This window comes from Papio anubis, chromosome 6 (genome assembly GCF_008728515.1).
Source record: "Papio anubis isolate 15944 chromosome 6, Panubis1.0, whole genome shotgun sequence".
Classification (NCBI taxonomy): domain Eukaryota; kingdom Metazoa; phylum Chordata; class Mammalia; order Primates; family Cercopithecidae; genus Papio; species Papio anubis.
Genome location: NC_044981.1, coordinates 28,431,575 through 28,437,574, shown reverse-complemented (window position 1 = coordinate 28,437,574; position 6,000 = coordinate 28,431,575). Strand labels below are relative to the sequence as shown.

The 6,000-nt window shown below is 41.6% G+C and overlaps 1 non-coding gene across 1 annotated transcript; it reads left to right on the top strand.

Moving 5' to 3' along the window:
- The first annotated feature begins 3,126 nt into the window (after positions 1 to 3,126).
- TRNAA-AGC lies at positions 3,127 to 3,198 on the top strand. Its single transcript has one exon. It is a non-coding gene; the product is annotated as a tRNA-Ala (tRNA).
- The last annotated feature ends 2,802 nt before the right edge of the window (positions 3,199 to 6,000 follow it).

Genomic DNA, 6,000 nt, shown 5'->3' with positions numbered 1-6,000 from the left:
TGGAATGTTCCATTTCCTTATCTTTATATGATTGACTCCTTATTGTTGAGATATTATTTCAATCTACTCCTAGTGGCATCCCTCCCTCCCTTGCCCTTCCAGTTCAGGGGAACTTTCTTTTCAGTAGCTAAGACTGTTTTCCTGACATGATGGCACAATATGAACCTATTGATACATATGTGACATGATGTGATATATATTTTTCAAAGATAATTCTGGCACCAAAGTCTTGGTGGCAGCTTTTACGACAAGACAAGAATGCCTACACCATGGAATGAATACACCTCAAAATATATCCACCAGAAATTCCCTTCTTGATTCTTGAAACAACTCACATCATCAGTATTCTCAGTGCACTCTAAGGTCCTGCTTTTTGCTCTCCCAGATAGGGAATTATGGCTATCCCATACAATTATTTAAAGTGATTGTGCTAAAGGGAGGCCATCCTTCCTCTCTTACCAAAGAGTAGTCAACCATCTATTAAAAAGAAACAATGATTTAAACTTATATTTCCCAAATCAGTGCAGTGCATGGATTCCTTTTTAAGAAATTGTTAAGGTCTTGCTTTTAGGATTTGTTACATCATGCCGATAGTTAACAAATGTTGTATCTTGAGTCTGGAGGCAGCTTGGAGGTATAATTCTGTCCTCGGTTTCCCTTTTCTTTCAAGTCAGCTGATTGGGTGAGGCTTATCCCCACAATGGAGGGTAATCTGCTATACTCAGTCTACTTTCTTTCTTGAAACAAAGTCTCACTCTGTTGCCCAGGCTGGGACATGATGATGCAATCTCAGCTCACTGCAACCTCCGCCTCCTGGGTTCAAGTGATTTTTGTACCTCAGCGTACTGAATAGCTGGAATTACAGGCATGTGCCACCACACCTAGCTAATTTTTGTATTTTTAGTAGAGACAGATTTCACAATGTTGGCTAAGCGTCTTATCCTCAGGTGATACCCCTGCTTCTGCCTCCCAAAGTTGTGGGATTACAGGCCTGAGCCGTAGTGCCCAGCCTACGCAAATTGCAGTGGCGCGATCTCGGCTCACTGCAAGCTCCTCCTCCCGGGTTCACGCCATTCTCCTGCCTCAGCCTCCCGAGTTGCTGGGACTACAGGTGCCCGCCACCAGGCCCGGCTAATTTTTTGTATTTTTAGTAAAGATGGGATTTCACTATGTTAGCCAGGATGGTCTCGATTTACTGACCTCATGATCCACCCGCCTCGGCCTCCCAAAGTGCTGGGATTGCAGGCATGAGCCGTTGCGCCCGGCCGATTTAAATCTTAATCGCATCTAACAAACACCTTCACAGAAATTTCTAGACTGATGTTTGACCGAGCAACTCTGCATTCTAACCTAGTCTAATTGATACATAAAATTAACCATAACACCTGTGTGGTGGCCTGGAGACACCTCTGAAGGCAGTAAGCTGAGGCATTCATTGTTCTCATCTTGTTTCTCATTTCTCAGAGATCACCGTACTTCGTTGCCTAATGTTCATTGTTTCAGATTTTGCCTTTTTAGAAATTTTTGATTGATTCAGGTGGAATAGTAACTCTGGTTCCTGTCACTCTATCTTGGCCAGGGGTTTTCACTTCCCACACTTACCAGTTTTAAAGTTCAAAGTGAATCGTGATGGAAGAAACAAGAAGACACACTATGATTCCAAAAAAATCTTGTTTCCAAGCAGAGGTGTTAATAGTTGTCTGAGTCTTTTTTAAGATTTGTTCCTTACCTTCCAGGTGTGTACTGGGGTCTAGAGTAGTGCGTGTTTATGTGAATGTCAGATCTGGAAAAGATATTTAGTACTATTACTTCTATTTTCCACTCAGCAGTGAGAAAACTTTTCGGAAAGTGTTGTGATTATTACATGTTTTTCCCTCTTTTAATCCTCTAATATGTTGCATTAGATTAATGAATTTTATAATATTCATTGACACATGTCCATTTCTTTAATAAACTCCATCTTTTGTTAGCTCAGGCTGCTATAACAAAATACCATAAACTGGGTGGCTTAAACGGCAAGCATTTATTTCTGGAGGCTGCAAGTGCAAGCATTTAGTTCTGGAGGCTCCGGACAAGCATTTAGTTCTGGAGTTCTGGATTTCTGGACAAACATTTAGTTCTGGAGGCTGTAAGTGCAAGGTAGGGTGAGAATTGCTGGTGTCATCTTGCCAAGCTACCTTTTATAGCCTCCTCCCCACCTTGCTCCTTCTCCCAACTCCAACCGTTCTGAACACTCCCACGCACAGCCCTCCCCTCATTTCTACTTGACATTCCTATCCATCCTTCCAGATTCGGTCACAGGTGACTGTAACCGAGGACTTCCTGAACTCTCTACGCAGGTACAAAGCCTTCTCTGTTCCCTTGGTGAGACAGGGTTCCGAACCATCTCTCTACATTTTCTGTAGAAAGAACCATTCCCTCTACAGAAAATAATGCGCCACAGAAGCAGAGATTTAGCCTCAATCTTAGAAGTAACATGTCTCCAACTTCATTCTGGGGTCTTCGTTTCAAAGAATCAGAGTAGGATCTGAGGATTCCTACTCTCCGGATTTGATTTGTATTCTGTGGAAAAAACGCGGATCAGGGGGCCGCGGGAGGCAATCCAACATCTTTACCCTTTAACAGTCCCAGTTGCTAACGGAGTGGAAAGAATTTAATTTTGTAACAGAAATTCCTTCACTACCTCCTTGTTTTCTAAGAAAAGATGCGTAGCGGTTTCTGGAGTTTGGGAATAGGATGCAGAGACGGGGTAAGGAATTGGAGGCAGTTCAATAGTTTCCCTTAGTAAAGACAGTCGTTGGCAAAACATTTGCTATCTTTTCTGGAAGGATCTTTCTTTTGTCCTGAAAATCGTTTTACAAATGAGAAAAGCATTCAGAAAAGGAAGGTCTGGGAGGATGTTTCTTAACTGAAATTTCCTCTGGTCTGTTCGTAATCCTTACCAAATGTCCACAAGATGCCGGTTAATCAGAATTTCTTGGTGATAGAGGACTACAAAAAGGGGAAATGGAAATTCTAACGTTCATTTATGAAAGAATAAATATAAATGTTGAAAACAAGAAACTAAAGAGGTCAATTTCCATATTGTTTCATAAAAGTAGTTTAAATAGCAGTATTTTCCAAGGTGGGGATGTAGCTCAGTGGTAGAGCGCATGCTTAGCATGCATGAGGTCCCGGGTTCGATCCCCAGCATCTCCATTCTTTTGTATCTCTGCTCCAGAACCATCTTTCTTTCACAGAAACAGTCACAGCCCATTTCTGTGGAATCTGAAAATTAATCATCTTGCCCCCGACTCCCATACTTCTATCTTGCTTTGGTTACGCTTGTAGCTCTTTCATTTTTAAAATCTTATTCTTGCCTGGCCAACATGGTGAAACTCCGTCACTACTAAAAATACATAAATTAGCCGGGCTTGGTGGCAGGCACTTGTTATCCCAACTACTCGGGAGGCTGAGGCAGAAGAATCGCTTGAACCCGGGAGGCGAAGGTTGCAGTGAGCCGAGATCGCGCCATTGCACTCCAGCCTAGGGGATAAGAGCGCGACTTCGTCTCAAAAAAAAAAAAAAAAAAAAAAATTCCTTTCCATTCTCAGCCGCATTTACATGTGATGAGTGACTTTGGACCCTGTTCCATTAGGGCGGTGGTGGAAGGAACATTTATCAATAAAAGGACAATTATCAATAAAAATCCTAAGTGGATGTTCTGTGAACGAATTCATCTTTTCACTGAGTTTTGGTGCTGGGTTTGTGGTGGGCGATGCAACGGTAGGCTGAGCTCCGGTCTCAGGTTTCACCTTTTGGGGCTCAATGAGAAAAAGATGGATTTCACCTCAAGCTCGCAGGAAAGAAAATGTACTCTTCCCAGGCCGGAGGCTACGAAGGTACTGGGTAAATTTAGCGTCTCCAAACTTGGCAGTTCGCTCAGAAATCGTACACAAAGAGGTGAAATAGTAGCATTTTGACACTGACGTTTTCCTTCTGTGATTGCATTTTGCCAGTGACTTCATAGCGTTCCCATGATTGTGTGGATTTGATTCTTTCTATATTGATCTCTTTTGAAATCTCTAAATTTGCTTCACTGATTCTAAAACTGCTCACTTCAATTGTGCTTCTCAAACAAAAAAACAAAAACACTTCTCTTTTTAAAACTGGTGCTTTTATACCATGCACGTGTGTGAGGACTTTCTTTGGCTAGCTCTTTTGTGTATTTCGCAGAATACACAAAAATCTCCTTTTGGGATGCAGCGTCTCTTGTATTTTGGTGCTTTAGTCTCAACTTCCAACTTCGGACAAGGCAGAGATGCGGCAAGGAATGAGCGGGGGGGGGCAGTTCAGTAGCTTCCCTAAGTAAAAACAGTCGTTGGCAAAACATTTTCTGTCTTTTCTGGAAGGATCTTTCCTTTGTCCTGAAAATATTTTTGCAAATGAGAAAAGCATTCAGAAAAGGAGGGTCTTGGAGAATGTTTCTTAACTGAAATTTCCGTCCCCACTCTGCTCCTAATGTCTGCCCCCAGTGGCCCTCAGTGCCACTCTTTCCCCATCAGTTCCCTAAATTTATTTCATATAAGAGACCTGGAGAAGTTATACATTTCACTGATTTAATACTTCAGCTACCCACAGGTTAAAGCTATGCACGCTTTATATCCCTTCCAAGAAAAAAAAAAGAAAAGATTATTTTATTTTGGTCACAGAAAGCCTGAGTCTTCCATTTATTCCTTCAGCAAATAATTTAAGTGATAGATTTATAGTTATTTACTTATTTGCATTTTCAGTGCATAACATGTAACAGTCTTCCTCTTCCCATCTACCATCCTTCTCTTAGGTCCTTTATATTAGTTGCAGTGTAGGGTAGTCCCCAAAGTCTGCCTTTCATCCCCAGTTGACCACAGGTTACAACTTACTTCGTATTTCAGAGGTTCTTGCCAAACACTGCCAGATTTCCTCCCTTGAATGTTTAAACTTTCCCAGGTTTGCCCAATACGGACAAGAAAGAAAAGAGAATTACTGTTAAATTTCTGTCTACCCACCATGATGTATTTTATTTTAAATTACCAAGAGGTTATTGATCACAATCTAAGAATAAACTGTGTGAAGATTTTCCTACATTACCTTGTAGGTCTGCTGTATCTCATTTCTCCTTAATATGGATAGAACAAATTATATTCCTCGCTAAATAACCTTGATTCACATCCAATTTTCTCTAGCACAAGACTTTGTAGAAACCACTAAATGGAGGCTCAGAGGAGTTTCTATCTGGTAACAAAAAGGAATCTTTTTAGCTTTTCAATGTTAAGGAATAGGATCAGCAAATAGAAGATTTTTCTCGAGGTTTCAGTTCTCTGCTCATTTTATGTTTTTAGAAAATTGCCCCTTTTCGGCCGGGCGCGGTGGCTCAAGCCTGTAATCCCAGCACTTTGGGAGGCCGAGACGAGTGGATCACGAGGTCAGGAGATCAAGACCATCCTGGCGAACACGGTGAAACCCCGTCTCTACTAAAAAATACAAAAAACTAGCCGGGCGAGATGGCGGGCGCCTGTAGTCCCAGCTACTTGGGAGGCTGAGGCAGGAGAATGGCGTGAACCCGGGAGGCGGAGCTTGCAGTGAGCTGAGATCTGGCCACTGCACTCGAGCCTGGGCGGCAGAGCGAGACTCCGTCTCAAAAAAAAAAAAAAAGAAAATTGCCCCTTTTCTTTCTACCTTTTGCTTCTCTTAATATTCTTTTGGCAGAAAAGCTACAGAAAATTAGGCCTGGTTTGACCCAATTAAAATAGCCGTCTTTTGAAATATTGTTTAAAAAAATGTTTAATTTTCCTATCAGGAACCTAGAGTCATATGATAAATTAAAACAAGCCTTTCCTTTTACTTAAGACAGTCCCAAGTTATCAACTTCCCTTTTCCATGAGATAAGTTTGTTTCAATTGTCTTCCCTTGCTTTAGGATGAGGTCAGAACCATCTCAGACCACTGGCAAATAACCTCAAATTTCGATTTGAGGGAATAG